A 19,469-nucleotide genomic window follows, 5' to 3' on the forward strand; every position below is an offset into this window, starting at 1 on the left:
TCTGACGCTCATCAGTCCAAGAGAAACCCACGTCTTTCTCCAGTAAGGAAGTCAAAGGCTTCGCAATTTTGGAGAAATTCTCGATGAACCTCCGATAATAGCCTGCTAAGCCCAGAAAAGAGCGGACTTCCTTCACCGTCTGCGGTACAACCCAGTCAAGCACATCCTTCACCTTTCCGGGGTCCACAGCAATGCCTCCCTTGGAGATAACATGACCGAGGAATGGAACCTCGTCAATCCAGAACTCGCACTTGCTGAGCTTGGCATACAGCTTGTGCTCTCTGAGCCTCTGCAACACAAGCCTCAGATGCTTCTCATGCTCCGCTTCTGACTTGGAATATATCAGGATATCATCGATAAATATCACCACAAAGGTGTCCAGATAATCCATGAAGACCTTGTTCATCAGATGCATGAAGAAAGCCGGAGCATTAGTCAAGCCGAAGGACATGACCGTATACTCGTATAACCCATACTTGCAGGTGAATGCCGTCTTCTGAATATCCTCAGGACGAATCTTCAGCTGATGATAACCCGAACGAAGATCGATCTTCGAGAATACACAAGCACCCTGAAGCTGATCAAAGAGATCCTCAATACGGGGCAATGGATGCTTGTTCTTGATAGTGACTGCATTCAGATCCCGATAATCGACGCACATTCTCTTCGCACCATCCTTCTTCTCTACAAGCAACACAGGAAAAGCCCAAGGAGAGAAACTGCGACGGATATAACCCTTAGCTAGCAACTCATCGACAGTCTTCTTAACCTCCTCATGCTCGACAGGAGCCATACGGTAGGGCCTCTTAGCGATAGGAGCTGTGCCAGGCAAGAGATCAATAGAAAACTCAATGTCGCGATCAGGCGGCATACCTGGCAGATCATCCGGAAAGACATCCGGGAATTCAGACACCACGCGAATACCGTCCGTGGGTCTAGCCTCCATCTGATGAAGAAATCCGGGAGGCTCCGTAGCTCCAACAGTAACCTCCTGACCATCCGGTGCCGACAGAAGAACCGTCCTCTGAGCACAATCTATCCGGACTCCCCATTTAGCAAGAGTCTCCATCCCGAGGATCACATCAATGCCCTTGGAGTCAAGCACCATCAGATTTGCACTGAAATCTACCCCCCTTATAGCCACACTGACTCTGGGACAGAAGACATGAGACCTCAACTGCCCTCCCGGTGAAGATACTATCATGCACCTCTTTAATGTGCTAGTAGGAATACCATGATGCTCAACAAAAGACTGGGTGATGAAAGAATGTGTAGCACCAGTATCAAAATGCACTGTAGCAGGATGGGCATTAACCATGAACGTACCAATAACCACGTTGGGAGCCTCGGCCGCTGACTCGGCCGTCACGTGGTTCACCCTGCCCTGAGCTGGGGCCTTGGGCGGTGCTGCACGCCCCTGCTGTCCTGCCTGCGCCTTCCGGGGGCAGACGTTGGCGTAGTGCCCTGGCTCGCCGCAGTGGAAGCACACTCGAGGAAGTGCCGCGGCCTGCTGCCCAGGAGGAGGAGTGGGCGCTCCCTGCCTCTGAGCTGGTGGAGCCGGAGGCGCCGGAAGCCTCTGACCCGGCCCCGCCTGCTGCTGCTGCTGAGGACGAGGTGGAAACTGTTGCCGCTGCTGGTACTGCTGGGGCGGCCTCTGCTGCTGCTGCTGTGGAGGGTACTGGTAGCGGGGACGGGTGTTGCTGCCCGAAGAGGATGGAGCCATCTTCCTCTTCTTATCCTCAATCTCCCGGCGCTTGCGCTCGGTGTTGAGGGCCGCATCAACCAACTGGTTGAAGTTGTCGAAGCGGTGGTTCAGCAGCGCATACTGGATGTGATCATCCAGTCCCTCCTTGAAGTACTCCTGCTTATCGCTATCACGAGCGACGTCAGCAGGGGCGTAGCGGGCAAGCTGAAGGAAACGGTCACGATACTCCGTCACCGTCATGGATCCCTGAAATAACGAACACAGATAACAAGGATAGAAATCGCTCAATTGGTCAGGTTACGAAAGAAATCGAGGATGGATCAAGCTCAAAAGGAATGGTAGGGAATTCCGTTAAATTTTACCTGCTTAAGAGCACGGAACTCCTTCTGCTTCATCTTCATGATGCCCTCAGGAATGTGATGGTTCCTGAAACGCTCACGGAACTGGTCCCACGTGAGAGACTCACGATCCCGAGCTGGGTAGGACTCCCACCAGTCAAGAGCGGAGCCTCGCAGCTGCCCTGCGGCGTACAGAACTCGCTCCCGGTCGTCGCACTGCGCAACAACCAACTGGCGCTCCACCGAACGAAGCCAGTCGTCCGCCTGGAGTGGGTCCGTGGCGTGAGAGAAGGTCGGCGGGTGACCTCTCAGGAAATCCGCACGCCTGTCACGGGGCTGAGGCGGCGGTGGAGGCGGTGGCTGAGCATGGATCTGCTGCAGAGCCTGAACGGTGTTGTTCAGGGTAGCCATCATCTGCATCTGGAGCTGGAAGAACTGCTCCGGGGTCAGTGGTGGCGGCATCGGCAGCGGCTGACCGGTACCCTGGTCGTTCTGCTCCTGCTGGTCAGGACCGGAACCGGTGCGCCTGGTGTTCACCATCTGATTGCAACAAACGAAATTTATGAGAAAAGAATATCGTGCGGCTGCGGAAATGAAACTTCGGAAGGATATGACAGAGAGAAAGGAATATAGGTTTTACCCCCAACGTTCTAACTCAATTTTATTATTTAGTTCAGGTTGGGTTAGGTCGATTTGCATGAACAAATTTAACTACTAAACTATGCAATCAACCAAAAAGCCAAATCAAACATTTGCACAATAACAAACATTCAATATTCACAAATTAGTCGAGTTTTCCACACTACTCGACCAACACACTCGTCCTAGCGTATTTTTATCGGGACAACTTAAACTTATAACTTATAAGATTAGGCGACTCAGGCCAACGTCTATGGAAAACTCAAGCCACTTCTCAGAAAAGACGGGGGAGATAGCGAATCTAGGGCTTAAGACTCAAGGGATGGAAGCAGAAAAATGATGGCTGAAGATTTGCGGAGGCAAGCAAGAGAACAGAAGTCCTAAACTCGACCAATTCTACCTAGGCTTCGTCCTACAGTCGACACGGCTCTGATACCAATCTGTCACACCCGATTTATAAGAACATAAATCGAGCAATCATATATGCGCCAGGATCAAGTCACGCATATATACAACAGATCATCAAGATATCACAACACATGTCACGAATAACATTAATATAAATCGTAAATGAATCATACATGAATTATTTTATTACAACCGAATCAAGAATCGGTTCCAGAGGTGCGGAAGCGTAAAAGGAATACATGAAGAGCTGGGCGCCACAGGGACGTCGACTGGGAGACAAACGCCTAGAAGTCGTCGAAGCCGCTGACGTAGTCCTCCACGTTGCCGGGCACTGAGCAGCAGTCGAAGATATCCCAAAGAGAACAGAAGGGTAGAGAGGCAAGGGTGAGTACAAACTCGTACTCAACAAGTATAACACGAGTATGAGGCTCTAAGGCTAGCTGACTCAACTGCATTAGCTTTTAATCTTGGCAAATTTTATTAAAGCTAATTACTACAAGTGGGTGAATTACCATAAACCCAATTGCATAATAAATTAATCAATATTAATTAAGAACTACTGAGAACCATCCAACCAAAACCACCCGGGGAATCGCCCTCGTCAAAGGTTGATAACCCCACTAATCAGACGGAGGATCTGGGCCGCTCATGACTGTGAGCACAGCTGATATATCAGTTTTACACTCTCGAGAGGTTGCACAACTTTACCCACAAGTCGTGAGCTACGCTAGTTGTTCATCACACTTCCTTAGGTGAGATGGCTAGCAAGCACACTACGAGACCGTTACAAAGAATCACGTTGGTAAGGTGTAACCGCTAAGGATTCTGGATCAGCGACGATGGGGCCCACCTCCGGGGGTACAAGACACACAGCACAGACCAAACCGGAGGAGCAGGGACCATTGAAGCTTACCACCCCTCTTGCCCACGCAGGTAAGTTACTCCCGAACCAAAATGACCTAATTAGTAAGTCAAGACCGTCCCATACCAGTCTTGTGGTTGCGCGGTTGTCCCAGGTTGTCGCTCTATGAACCGGTCCTTATGGAGAGTGGCCAACCAAGCACTAAGCACCGTGCTGGCCCCCTAAACCATGTTTCTAGCAAAAACATCTTTTAAGGACGCACAAACCACTCAAGCACACAGCACAGAGGGTCGGCTCCAGAATTAAGTTGCATAAGACCATTAGCAAAATTAATTAAAAAGGACCAAGATTTGTTGTAGCGCAGCAACCTAGCACCGCTAACCAAACTGCAACCCATAGGATATATATAAGGATATAAAAGTGGCTAGGAAATCCTTATAGGCATACAGAATTAAAATGCAGTATGAAAGTGTATTTGAAAGTGATAGGAGGTTCATGTTATACTTGCCTTCCTCGTACTCTCCCGGCTGCTGCTCGAAGTGCTCGGAAGACGGCTGCTCCTGGTACTGCTCCAAAGGCTCCGCGTCTACTCACGATCATCAAACATAGCCCACACATACACACATGCACAACAAGAACAAACTATAAGAAAACAGTACACCAATACAACAGAACAGCACATGAAACTAGCCTAGAACTAATCTACGCGTTACAACGATCGCGTGGATATAAAGAACACCTAAAACGGAGCTAAAACGTGAAAACTACGCTTAAAACAGGATCCAGGGACCTAATTGTAAGAAAAACTGAGCAACCAGGGGCTTCTGGACAAAACCCGGGGACTAGAACGTAAATAAAGCATAGACTCAGGGGCTAGCACGTGAAAACACGAGGCTTGGACGGCGGATTCAAAAACTGGAAAACTCAGGGGCTTCGGTGCAAGAAATAGGGCTAAACTGCAATTACTATTGAACTGCAGTGGACTGCGGGTTGATTCCAAGGAAGTTCAGGGGCTCTTTAACAAAACTGCCACAGCTGAAGGGGTACGCGGCTTCTAATCTGGGCGGTTGGATCTAAATCGAACGGTTCGGACGCATCCGGGTTCGGACGGTCCGATCTGAACAGCGGGGTTCGGACGGTCCGATCTGGATCGGACTGGTCCGATCTGGCTGGCTCGCGGGGACGGCGGGTCTGCACGGCGGCACACTCCGGCGATGGCGTTCCGGCTACGGAAGTGGGCTAAGGTCCACGGCATCGAGGGCAAAAGGACCGGGAAAACGTGCTGTTGCTCACCAAGGGCTCGAACTGGCCGGAGAAACAGTGCAGGGGGGTCAACGTCGATGACGGGCGGCGGCGCACGGACGGAGTTGGGGAAGAAGTTGCTGCAGAGGTCCTCCTGGCTTCTAATCACCGCGGGTCGGCTTGGGGTGTTCCTGCAGAGGTGCCACGGGGTTAGGGCAGCCCGGAACCGGCCGGCGACGAGGAAATTGGGCGGCGGAACAGCTCACCGGCGGCGGTTTCTTCGCGAAATCCCGATGATGCCGAGCTCGGAATACAAATACTTGGCTCGGGAAGCTTCTAGGAGGCGCGGCGGAACTCTTGCGGGGGATTTGGCGGTCTGAAGCACGGCGGGGCGGCTGGACCACGGTGGAACCGAGGTGACCGGAGCGGAAGAAGAAAGGGGCGGCGGTGCGGGGATCTTCGGGTTGCAGGGCTGGGATTAGGGTTCTGAGGGGCGTGGGGCCGCTACTTGTAGGGCGGCGGCGCTGCCTTGGTGTGCGGGCCCAGGGGGAGTGGCTCGCCGGGGATTTCGGGAAGGAGTTGCGCCGGAGAAGAAAGAGGAGGGAGAAGGGGCCGACAGGTGGGGTCAGGCTGAGGGAATGACTGAGAATAGAAGGAATGACTGAGAAAAGAAAGAATGACTGAGAATAGAAAGGATGACTGAGAATAGAAAGAATGACTGACACCTTCCTGTTTCCTCCCTTTTCCTTGCCAAACCAACTCGATTCTATTTGAATTCAACTCAAATTTGAATTCAACTTCTATGCACTCAACCAAGAAAACTTATGCACCAGCATGAATGCACAAACATGTTGAACCTAAAATAAATTTTAATTCTTTGCGTTCTAAAATTACCTTAGATGCGAGATAAATTAGGGAAAACTCCGGAATTTTATTTGAGCCCAAAATAAATTAATTAAAATATGAGAAATTTACCTTAGGGTGTTACAGTATCGCCGAGATCAAGAACTCGAAGATGCAAGCAACATAAGGTTTAGACAGGTTCGGGCCGTGAGTTGTGTAATACCCTACATCCTGTATGGTAGTTTGTATTCCATTAGATTGGTTATGCTTTGAAGGGAGTCCCTGCCCGCCCTTATATACTCTGGGGGACAGGGTTATATGTATCCTAGTCCAGTACAAGCTTAGAAATCTTACTCTGGTCGTACCGAGTAGTTTTGTTCTATACTGACTAGTTCTACTCGTATCCAAGTATTTTACAACAAATATAAGGTATGGAACATGCCCCATCCTTTATTCTAGATAAAACTATGCCACGTAAGTAGTCTTGTGGTCCCGGATCTAACAACACCTCCGTGGAAAGTGGAGCCATTCCGTCAAAGTGATAGCACTTGAGGTGGGTCTGCCAGCAAAAAACAAGGTGGATAAAAGGCAAAATGAATTGCAAAAAAGAAGTGGAAAAAAGAAACACTCTCACTGATCAGACATGAGTCGCGACATGGCCAGGGGCCACCAAGTCATCATTCACAATTGGGTCGGCCGCAAAGAAATGTTGAGCCGGATGGGTACACGTCTGGATACAAGAACTGATCATGAGCTCAACGCCACTTTAGAGCTGCCCATTTTGTTAGTCTGGGCCCTCTTGGGATCAGATCCTGCTTCAAGGTTGGGAGCAGTGGCTCGCTTCATCGCCTCCCGCTCCACCAGCATCTTACCGTCACTGTGGTCGCAATCGTCTTTGCTGGTGGTGTATTCGACCGAGTACTCTGTGTCTTCCTTGTCCTTGATGCGCTCTCTAGGCACGATCAGCTCCGCCCTAGGAGCTCGACGCCTCTCCTTGTTCATGGTGATCCGACGCGCATGCGCCTCCTTCTCGGCCTCCATACCCTCATTCAAGCAAGGTCAGGATTTTGTGTCACCAAGGCCCTAGGCACCGAACACGCACGCACAAATATCAGACAAACAAGCTAATCGGAAAAGAATTGATTTTTGATGGAACTAGAAAAGAATTGATGATGGAGGAGTATTGTGCGACTTACAAGGTTCGGGGCCCATGGCGATGAGAAGGCTGTGGGATGTTAACGAGGACCAGGTTGTTGATTGATACCGTGTCCTTGATTCTTGCCTCCACTTCTGAGTCCACGAGCTCCTCATCTGACTCCTGGGTCGGATCATTCAAGCTAGTGTACTACCATATCGGATGTGTGGTGCTTCAAAGGCTAGATGCGATGGGACATGAAGGCCCGCAGACCTTAGACAAACAACCTAGCATTCTTCAGATCCACGACATGATGCACTAGCAATGTCACCAGCTTCATCTGCCCCTCCTTCAAGCTAGCGCCAACCCTCACTAATCTATCTTCCTCATGAGGGCTCCAATGAAGGGGGATTATGGGATGGCCTTCGGCTTCGACCGTAGGAACATTCAAGACAAAGAACCACTCTCCATACCAGCCCCTGGTGCACGAGAGAAGGTGCATGAAGAGGTTTTCATTGCCCTTACCAAATCACACCTGGATCCCGACCTGGCCCCTATGATTTGGGTGTTATGCTTCTTGCACTTGATTATCCACACTGTGAAGAAGTGCTTCAATAGAGCAAAGATTGGCTCAATGTCGAGGAAAGCTTCGCACATGGTGATGAAGGTAGTGTAGCAGTCCCCGTAGAGTGTGCCGGCAACTCGGACCCCCTCTCGTAGAAGGGAACAAGGATGGCCACCTCGTGTTTTGTATGTGGTTATGGCTAAGGAGCAGTAGCTAGGAGCTCTAGATGAACTGCAAGTCGAGTCAGCCCAAGGCCATGAAAATGCTAACTCCGAGTAGCACAAAGGCAAACCCCATAGCATGACCTCTATTCTTATATGTATTGTGCACTAAGTTTGCAGGTGTTGTTTGGAACCTAGAATGCATGATCCATAGTACATATGAGACCTTACAAGTATGTGTAGGGCATTAGCCGTGCTTTGGTAATTATTAGGTACTTAGTACACCAATTGTTACTTAAGAAAAAAGTACTTGAACTTGGATCATATGATGAAATGTGAGATTGGGTGGGGATAATAATGTTCATGTTCATGATAATGTTGTTTAGATGTGTAGCCTCATTCGTGTTGGTTAAGGTCTCTTCATTGTAGCCCCCACAAATCGATTTTGAATGTACTAATGACATGATGGTATATTGGATACAGTAAAACAGTGTAGCTTGTATCTCTCTGGAATTTGGATTGCATCAGCTCATCTTGGCGTGGAATGAGGATAGGAAACAGTTAGTAACCCATGGATGATTGAGTTGCTTGCAGTGTTGCGTTGGGGGCACAACCTCAAGAGTTGCGAGCATTGTTCGGATTGTTGGAATGATGCTTGTGAAAGATTGACACATGTGACCTTTGGTTGTGCATGTTGTCGATATTTTACCGACTGCCCACCGGAGGGTATACCCAAGGTGGTAAATTTAGGTGAGGAGACGCCGAGATCAGAAACTTGAAGGTGCAAGGAACACAAGATTTAGATAGGTTCGGGCCGCGAGGTGCGTAATACTCTACGTCCTGTATGGTGGTTTGTATTCCCTTAGGTGTTGATGTTCTGTTTTGAATGGGTCCCTGCCCCCCCTTATATATCCGGGAGGTCAGGGTTACATGGATCCTAGTCAATACTAGCCAAGGAACCGTACCCGGGTATAACTCGAATAGTTTTCTTCTATACCGACTAGCTTTATCTCCTACTCAAATGAGTAGAAAACAACATAAATAAGAGATAAGACAGGCTTTATCTATTAATCCTGTTTAAACTATGTTATGTACAGAGCCCCGTAGCCCCGGGTCTGACAAGCCCCTGAGCTCTTCGTAGCTGAGTACTGCAGGCTTCTCGAGTACTTTCGAAGCAGTCTTCGGCTTCTCTTGAAGCTCCGTCTTGAAGTTCTTCTTCGAGTACTGTAACACCCCGAAAAGTCACCAAAAATAAATCACGCGCTAGAGTGTTTCGTTCAAAAACTGTTCGCCGTCAAAGCCCGTTCAAACCCTAGCCCTAACCCTCTCCGTTTTTTCCCCACCATCCTGACGACCGACACTGAACTCAACCACTGTCCCATCCTCTTTTCCTCGCACTAAGTGCGTCGCCTGCCCATTGCCCTCGCGTGGCCGACCGGCCGTAGTGACCGCCGCGAATAGCGCCGGCACGAGTCCTCTCTCTCTTTTTCCCTCTCCTTCTCTTTTTCTCTCTCCATTTCTTTTCTCTATTTTCCTCCTATTTTCTTTTTCCTCTTCCTTTCCTTTTCCCTCCACTTTCTTTCTCCCCTTTTTCCTTTTTCCTTTTCCTTTCTTTTCTTTCTTCTCCCCCCTTCTCCCTTCTCTCTCTCCTTCCTTTCCCCCTTGCCGCGCGCCCGAGCGCCGCTCGGCCGCGCGCCGGTCCTGCCCACGCCGCGCACGAGCCCTGCCCCGGCCTCCCTCCGCGACGCGCACGCGCAACGCGTGGCCGTGCGCCATGCCGTGCCGCCCGCCGCTCGCACCCCCGCCCCTGTCCGCGCCTCGCCGCGCCGTGCGCGCACGCGCGCGCCCTCCCCTGCGCGTGGCCGCGCCGCCCGTTGCCTGCCGTGCCACCCGCCGCGCGCGCCGCTGCTGCCGTGCTCCGCACTGTGCCTCGCCGCACCGTGCGCGCACGCGCGCGCCCTCCCCTGCGCGTGGCCGCGCCGCCCGTCGCCTGCCGCGCCACCCGCCGCGCGCGCCGCTGCTGCCGTGCTCCGCACTGTGCCTTGCACTGCACCCACGTGCACCACTCACCGCTCCACGATGACCGCAAGCAGCCGAACGCCATTAATGGCGCCCACCGGGCTTGACGACCGGCCACCGCACGGCCCCCTCCTCCCCACCGCCTCATTTCGCCTATAAATAGGCCCTCGCCCCGCTCACCCTTCCCCCACGGCCTCCACCGCCACCGCCTGCCGCCTTCCTAGCCCCCAACGCCGCCACACCGAGCCGCCTAGCGCCGCCGCCTCCTGCTCCCGTGGGCACGCCCCCTCGCTCCATCTCGGTCCAAGGTGAGGCCGGGGATGGAATCCCCTTGCCCCCCTCTCTCTTCTGCCTCCACCCCCGGCCGCCGCTGCGCCCTTGGCCGCCGGAATCGGCCGGTGCAGGAGTCCCCCCCCCTCCTCTATTTCCTATCAACGAGAGGAGGAAGAAGGAGGGCAGATTTACCCAAAGCCCCATGTCCTTTCCCCTAATCTTTAAGGAACCCCCACCTCTCTTTAGCCTTTTTCCAAAGAAACCCCTTCAACATTCCTAATTGTAGATAAACCCTCACCCATATAAACACATTTATAAATAAACCCTTATCTTTTTCCAGGATAACCCAAACCTTCCCCGAAATTCCAAACGAGTCCTTTTCAGTAATTACAAACAAGTCCCTAGGCCCTTGTTTAGACCCTAACACCCAGTTAACTTATCATTTTATGTACCAAACGATATCCGATCAACCCGAAACTTTACCACACCCTTTCTAGTATAGTTCTAACCATGCCATTAAGAAACCACCCAAAAATATTACCCCTATCTCCATAACTAAATTATTTCCGATTTAAGCTCAACGATAAAAGCTTTTAGTTCTTTCGCTTGATTGTGTGCCTGTTTATTTGCGTCGTAGGACACGGAGTGAACGAGGAAGGTCCCGACTGTGATCAAGTGAACGAGGACCAGTTCTGCGACCCCAAACCCGAGAAACTGTGCTTCGATCAGGACCTCCCGCAAGGATTTGATGATGGCAAGTTCAATCCCGCCCTTTGATGCATGTTTCTGTCCTAGTTTTTATAAACACAACCCATTGGCCTGTTTTATAAAATTGCATGTGTTTTGCTGAAAACATGGTAGGATAGCCACCCCTTGTTCGCGATGACCATTCCTTGACCACCTGGTGTTATAGGGAATATGTGTGCGTGTGTGGGAAGAGATAAAATATGGTTTTGAAAAATGAGTCAGACGGGATGGATGGCATTTCGGTGTGAATTGCCGTTGGTGTGCTCGTACCTGTGTGGTTGGGCAAGGAAGCGAGATATCCATCTTGTCACCCCTAAGGACCGAGTTGATGTGTCATCTCACCTAGCTTCTTGTCATGCAAACCACTTGACCGTTGTATGGGCAACGGCTTAGCATAAACCCCACTAGTTAGTATGATAGCCATCAGGAGAGCTGAGAGCAATGGGTGATCAAGGAGAAGGGATAAGCCCTGTGTGACTTATGCCCCGGTTAAAACCTCAGAGATAGGTCGAATGACCCCTTGATGGACCCCGTGGTGGCTAGTCAGGTCTAGCTAAGGTGGGTAATGGCTTTGTTGGGCTCTGCACCGACACTAAGGTGATCGTGCTGTGGTACCCCACCTGTGGGTAAAGTTGCACACCTCTGCAGAGTTAAAATCTATTCGAATAGCCATGCCCACGGTATTGGGCAAGTTATGGTGTGGTCACATAACTAGTATTTCTCTTTGGGAATGGTTTGACTGGTGTGAGTGGTTTGGAAAAGTATCCGGCAGTTGTGCCGTGTGCTACGGCGGACGGGGAGTTCGGTAGCAGCTCAAAACTTGGATTTTGTGTGGATCAACATCACGTGCTCCTTGGTACTAGAAAACTTGTTTTGAAAAATGTTTTTGAACGAACCTTTGCATACAACCGGGTTTTCCGCAAATGAACCATAACTTTATCCTTGGACTGTCCTGTGCATTGATTTCTGTTATATCCCCCTCCGTGGGTGTGATTGGACTTGCTGAGTATGTTTGTACTCACCCCACTCTTACTTTTTACAGCAGAAGATCCAGATTACCTCCCCGAAGACGTCGAGTAGGGTTCCGTCCTGCACCCAGTCTTGCCTGTGGTTAAGGCCACCACTGGAGTTCCGCATGGCGCAAGACTCTGATGACCCTCTTTTCGTAGCTAGTGTAGTAGTGTGGGTTTTAGTCGTAGTCCTCGCGATAGTAGCGCTTCACTGCCTATTACCGCGTAGAGTTGTACGGTGATGTACCATCTGATGTAATAAAAGTGTTATCAGCCTCCTGGGACTGATAAAGCATCACTTTTAAGTCTTCCCTGATGGGGGGATGCTTCAGGTGGTATCAGAGCCGTAGGCTGGCCGTAGGACGTGACCCTAGAAATGAGACCCTTTTTCAGGCCCCAGGACTTGTTCTGACTTAGCTCTTTTCCTGCACAAACACTCACCACTGGTTCTTGTCCTGTTCCAGATGGCTGACGATGGATGGGTTGATGGAATCTGCCACGTAGAGCCCGGCCTTCCTAAGTTATTAATACTCAGCCTGGAACGCATCGGAGTTATGGAACCACCAGAGTATGCCTACCGGGAACACACCTCCAAGGGCACCCTTCGGTGCGACATGATGGTCTTTGTGGGAAAAGGCACCCGCTACCCTGATGTGGACCCCTGGTTCATCTCCACCTCTAGCTTTCGCTTCCCTGACACCTACCGAAAGGCCGCCCGTAAAGCCCTGCGATGACTGCGTGTGATCTACAAGCACCACCTTCAGCGGACTCCTATGGGATTTTTCCCACCTACTGAAGGAAGAGGATGCACTTGGATTGCCCGGATGAGAGGACTCGGAAGAGAGGAAGAAGACCTAGAAGATACGGTCTCCCACCTATCCATCTACCTTACCAGCTTGGATGAACTCTACCGCGAACAGGCGGCACAACTGAAGCAACAAATCCATAGGGCAGAAAAAGCAACCCAAGAACTGGAAGAACAACGGATAAGGGCCACACGAGCTGAGTATTCCTTAGCCACCCTCCAAGCCCAGATGCAGGAATACGAAAACCGCGGAGAAATAAGTGGATGGATGGAGGAAGAAGAGGAACCCGAGGAAACCCATTGGGATAAAGGTACACAGACCGAGGACGAGGTGATGGATCGGTACCTCCCATTGAAGAAGCGCCCTATCAGAATCGGGGAAGAATCCCCATGATAGGAGTAGCACTCCAAGCTAGAACCCTACCCTAATAACCACGTACCTATGGGAACTGTACCCCCTCCATGTTGCAATAATAAATGTTACCTACTCCCTTGTGTACCTGTGCAAGATCGTTTACCCTATCCTTGTTTCAGATGGCTGAGGAAGGATGGACCCAGGGCAATTGCCAAGCTGCACCTGGCTTTCCCAGCCTTTTGATCAACGCCCTGGAAAGCCTTGGCGTTACGGAACGCCCAAGGTACTATAGCAGAGAGTACGAACACCATGGTACCCTTCGCTGCAGGGTGATCCTGGTCATCGCCAGGAGCAACCGCTATCCCGACATCCAGCCATGGCGAGTGACTGCCACAGGGTTTAGGCACCAGGACACCTACCCCTTGACCATCAGAAAAGCACTCCGTTATTTATGCCGGATTTTTGAAGGACACCTCGCCCCCACACCAGTGAGGTTCTTCTCGCCGGCCATCAGAACCCCAGTTTGGGAAGCACGCATGAGAAGTCTGGAACGACATCGCCATAAAGAAGGCCCTCTGTACCAAGTGGCTATTTATCTAGGCACCTTGGACCAACTCTTTGATCAGCAAGCCAACCTTCTGAGAGAGCAGACCCATCAAGCTGAGCAAGCAGAGCTCGCAGTAAGACTGCAGCAGATCCGAGCCGCCCAAGCCGAGGCAAGGGCCGCAGCCGCAGTTAGCAGCGAAGCAGTCGCCCAAGAGAGCCTCAGGCAGGCCCGAGACCGGCGTATGCAAGAGTGGACCCAAAGTGGAACACCAGTCCCGGCAATTGGAGAAGACCATGTTTTACTCGGGACACCCATCATAGGATGGGGACCACTCTTTGGAAATGCACAAGCCCCACCCGAGAACCCTGAAAGTTCTGCTGCCGCCATCGAAGGGGATGCTGCAGCGCAACCCTTGACAGATGGGAACCCAGAGGACGGCGAGCAAGGATTACTCACACTCTCCGCCCCGGAAGAAGGCGCGCCTCGCGAGTAAAATAACCATCGCCTCCCTAGTGATGTACCCCCCAGCCTCTTTTACTTAAGTCGTGCCCTTAGGCATGACCCCGGACGAGTAGTACGAGATCTGGTTTTACCCCCAAGCTGTACCCCCTTGCAGTAATGAAGTTGTTTGTGCTTGTTGTTTGTGATGTTGTATGCTGGTTTGTTGTGTGCTGTTTGTTTGTGTGACTACTGGCAGGAGGTAGATTCTACCATATATACGAATTTAACAACTTAAACATCACATAATCGTAACCCCAATCTACCCAATCAATAGGTGACTCCCCGGAACGTCACGAGGGCCCCCCGTAGCCGGAACCCCGCAGCCGCTGGTGTCGGAGCACAGCCTATTGGACAAGATCTTCCTCAGGGAGAACAGGAAGTAAGCCAGAACCGAGGAGAAAATCAAGGAGGAGAGCAACTACCACCACCCCCACCCCTCGGAGACCTGGCGCAGATAATCCACAACCAGACCCTTATACTGGAAACACTGGCCAATGCCCTCATTAACTGGCAACCACGAGGGCAGAACATGAATGACAAGCTGACAGCCTTCCTAAGGACCAAGCCGCCCACCTTTGCCGGATCCTGCAACCCCTTGGATGCAGATGACTGGTTATGAGTAATTCAGAGGAAACTCGAACCGTTTGAATGCCAGGACCGAGACAAAGTCCTTCTGGCAGCCCACCAACTCACCGGAACCGCATTGGCTTGGTGGGAGAATTATTGTGGCGCAGCCGAGGATGCCTCTATCATCACTTGGGAGGAATTCGTGAGGGAGTTCCGCCGTTATCACATCCCTTCGGCCACCATGAAGCGCAAGGCGGATGAGTTCCACGCATTGCAGCAAGGAAGCATGACGGTGGAAGAGTACACCCACCGGTTCATAGAGTTAGCCCGATATGCACCGGAGCAAGTGAACGACGATGACAAGAAACAAGACATGTTCAAGAAGGGACTAAACCCAAAACTCTGGACCTTGCTTACCCCTTAGATCTATCCTGATTTCAACACCATGATGAACAAGGCTATCCTTATGGAAAGGGCCAAAACCGAAGAGAGGAAGGATAACAAACGCAAATTCCTGGAAAGTAAGGCCCGCCAACAGGACCGATTCCAAAAGCCGAGGAACTTCAGCTACACTGCACCAAGATCTTAGGCCCCAATGCAGTATAGGACTCAGTCTCAAGTGACAGGACCACGGGCCCCTGACACACAGCCTAGGAGCCAGAGTACCATGAGGGCCCCGCAAAGCACTACAAGCCTGGTCGTCTCCGACAACAAAAATGTTAAGGCCTGTTTTAACTGCCGTGAGATAGGGCATTTCATCGCCAATTGCCCTTATGCCAAGAATAAGCCAGCTACATCAGCCTTCTCCAACACGGTGAATGGACCCAGACCAGCCCTGTCCGGTGCCAACCGAGTGCCCATCCGCAACAACGACAACAGTCAACAGATGAAGCAGCCCCAGCAATCATTTGGACGAGCCCGCGTCAATCACATCGACGCGCAGGAGGCTCAAGAAGCTCAGGGCGTAGTGCTCGGTGAGTACCTAGTCAACTCAGCACTGGCAACAGTACTATTTGATTCTGGAGCATCGCACTCGTTCATATCCTCAAGTTTTGTGGAAAAACACAAAATACCTACAGTACTACTAAGAATACCCCTATTACGGACGCCTGGAGGTGACATCAATTGTCAATTAGGTTGTCCACGGGTAAGGATAAATTTAAGTGGGTTAGAATTTCTAGCAGACTTGGTAGTGCTTAAGTCTGGGGGAATAGACGTGATCCTTGGAATGGACTGGTTAAGCCGACACAATGGTCTCATAGGCTGTACTGACAAAGTGGTACACCTAACAAACCCCGAAGGAGTACAAGTAATCTGCCATACTCGGGAAAGTGAGTTTAACCCGATGGTGTTTAGCATGGAAGCCAAGCCCTTAGAAGAAGTCCCGGTAGTAAACGAATACCCAGATGTCTTCCCCGAAGAACTTCCCGGTATGCCACCGGACAGGGATATAGAGTTCGTCATTGACCTTATCCCTGGGACCTCCCCTATAGCCAAGAGACCCTATAGGATGGCGGCCTCTGAGTTGATGGAATTAAAGAAGCAACTAGAAGAACTGCAATGAATTGGCTTCATCAGACCAAGCTCGTCGTGTAACACCCTAAGGTATTTTTTTCTTAAATTTTAATGAATTTATTTGGGCTTAAATAGATTTTCCAGGGTTTTCTCTAAATTATCTCGTATTTAAAGTAATTTTATAACGCAGGAAAATAAAATTTATCATAGGATCAAAATTGTTTGTGCATTCATGCTGCAGCATTATTTTTTCTTGTGTTAAGTTTGTCGGATTTGAATTCAAATTTGTTCGAATTCAAATGAGGTTTGTTTGAATCAGTGGAGTATAGAAAAAGAAAAGAAAGGAAAGAGAATAGAAGAGAGCAGCCCACTCCCTTGGCCCAGCCCGGCGCTCCAATCCCCTCTCCCTCTCCCCCTCGGGCTCTTTCCCCTCTCTCCCGCACGGGCCAATCCGGCCCATTTCCTTTCCCCGGCCCGAGCAGCCGCGCCGCTCTCTCCGCTTCCTTTCTCCCCGCACGGGCCGCGCCCCGGCCCACTCCCCCCTCAGCGGCCGCCCGGCCCCGAGCGCTCCTCTCCTGTTTCTCGCTGACCGCCCGGCCCCACTTGTCATCCCTATCCTCCGGTGCTCCTCCCGCAACAGCCGCCCGCAGCCCGGCCGGAATCCTCGGCCTCTCTCTCCGCCACAACCGCGCCCGAGACTCCTGGCCTGCCCTTCTTAGCCCCGGCGCGTTCCCCTGGACCCATTCCCCCCCAGCGCAGCCGCCAGCTAACCCTAATCGCGCCGCCACCCCGCCGCCGCTTGGATCAGAACTCCGCCGCCACGGGTGCGCCACTCCTCTGCGCCCTAGCTCCGGCCGGGACTCGCAGGAGCTTCACCCGACCACCAGGAACCTTCCCGTGACCGCCATCTTCTTCTCCGGCCCACGTAGCGGTAGATCGACGGAGCTCGCCGCCGGTCCTGTTGTCCGCCGCGCGTCCGGTCATTTCCGGCCTTGGTGAGCTGCCCTCTCCTGCCTTCCTCTCCGTGACCTGCTTGTTCCGACCCGTGCACGCCCGTAGGTCTGAGCGCAGCCCAGCCAGCTTCGCCGCCACGCGTGCCGGAGTTCGCCGTGGTGGTGCCTGGGTAGCACGGCCCGTGTTCCCCGTCCCCGCGAGTTAGACCGGCTCGGCCTCACGCTGCACAGGTACGAAGGGGTTAGATCGATCCGGGAGGGGTTCAGAACCGTGGGATGCGAAGCGAGCGGACAGGATTAGATCAAGCTGGGATAGATTAGGGCCGCCGGATCAAAATCCAAGAGTCCGGATCAGAGGATACCGGTTCGCCCCAGTTTAAATCTGGGCCGTCCATCGTCGATCCGACGTATCGGATTAGATCCCGACCGTGGTGGGATCTCAGCCGTCCATTTCACATCCGGTGGATCGCGCGAGTAGTAAACCTAGATCCATTCCCGACCGTCCGATCTCGATCCAAAGGCTGAGACCATCCCGTACCCCTTCGCGTATGGATTCTAATCTGGGCCGCACAGATCTGATCCGAGGGTCCAGATTAAATCGTAACCTTTCAGCCGTGCCGTTTTGCTAAAGAACCCCTGGGTTTCCCTGGAATCAACCCGCCGTCCACCCACAGTTCAAAAGTATTTACGATCAGGTCCTTTTCTTCTCGTTTAGACCCCTGAGCTTTCCAGATTTAGTACCCGCAGTCCATATCTTGGGTTTTCTCGTGCTAGCCCCTGTATCTAGGGTTTAATTACGTTTTAGTCCTCGGTTTTTGTCCAGAAGCCCCTGGAAGTCCTGTTTTTCTTATGATTAGGTCCCTGGATCCTGTTTTAAGCGCAGTTTTCACGTTTTAGCTCCGTTTTAGGTGTTCTTTATATCCACGCGATCGTTGTAACGCGTAGATTAGTTCTAGGCTAGTTTCATGTGCTGTTCTGTTGGGTTGGTGTACTGTTTTCTTATAGTTTGTTCTTGTTATGCATGTGTGTATGTGTGGGCTATGTTTGATGATCGTGAGTAGACGCGGAGCCTTTGGAGCAGTACCAGGAGCAGCCGTCTTCCGAGCACTTCGAGCAGCAGCCGGGAGAGTACGAGGAAGGCAAGTATAACATGAACCTCCTATCACTTTTTAAATACAATTTCATACTGCATTTTAATACTGTATACCTATAAGGACTTCCTAGCCACTTTTATATCTTTATATATATCCTTTGGGTTGCATTTTGGTTAGATGTGCTAGGTTGCTGCGCTACAACATATCTTGGTCCTTTTTAATTAATTTGATTAATGGTCTTATGCAACTTAATTCTGGAGCCGACCCTCTGTGCTGTGTGCTTGAGTGGTTTGTGCGTCCTTAAAAGATGTTTTTGTTAGAAACATGGTTTAGGGGGCCAGCACGGTGCTTAGTGCTTGGTTGGCCACTCTCCATAAGGACCGGTTCATAGAGCGACAACCTGGGACAACCGCGCAACCACAAGACTGGTATGGGACGGTCTTGACTTATTAATTAGGTCATTTTGGTTCGGGAGTAACTTACCTGCGTGGGCAAGAGGGGTGGTAAGCTTCAATGGTCCCTGCTCCTCCGGCTTGGTCTGTGCTGTGTGTCTTGTACCCCCGGAGGTGGGCCCCATCGTCGCTGATCCAGAATCCTTAGCGGTTACACCTTACCAACGTGATCCTTTGTAACGGTCTCGTAGTGTGCTTGCTAGCCATCTCACCTAAGGAAGTGTGATGAACCACTAGCGTAGCTCACGACTTGTGGGTAAAGTTGTGCAACCTCTCGAGAGTGTAAAACTGATATATCAGCTGTGCTCACAGTCATGAGCGGCCCAGATCCTCCGTCTGATTAGTGGGGTTATCAACCTTTGACGAGGGCGATTCCCCGGGTGGTTTTGGTTGGATGGTTCTCAGTAGTTCTTAATTAATATTGATTAATTTATTATGCAATTGGGTTTATGGTAATTCACCCACTTGTAGTAATTAGCTTTAATAAAATTTGCCAAGATTAAAAGCTAATGCAGTTGAGTCAGCTAGCCTTAGAGCCTCATACTCGTGTTATACTTGTTGAGTACGAGTTTGTACTCACCCTTGCCTCTCTACCCTTCTGTTCTCTTTGGGATATCTTCGACTGCTGCTCAGTGCCCGGCAACGTGGAGGACTACGTCAGCGGCTTCGACGACTTCTAGGCGCTTGTCTCCCAGTCGACGTCCCTGTGGCGCCCAGCTCTTCATGTATTCCT

The sequence above is a fragment of the Panicum hallii genome, chromosome 7 (assembly GCF_002211085.1).
Source record: "Panicum hallii strain FIL2 chromosome 7, PHallii_v3.1, whole genome shotgun sequence".
Taxonomy (NCBI): Eukaryota; Viridiplantae; Streptophyta; class Magnoliopsida; order Poales; family Poaceae; genus Panicum; species Panicum hallii.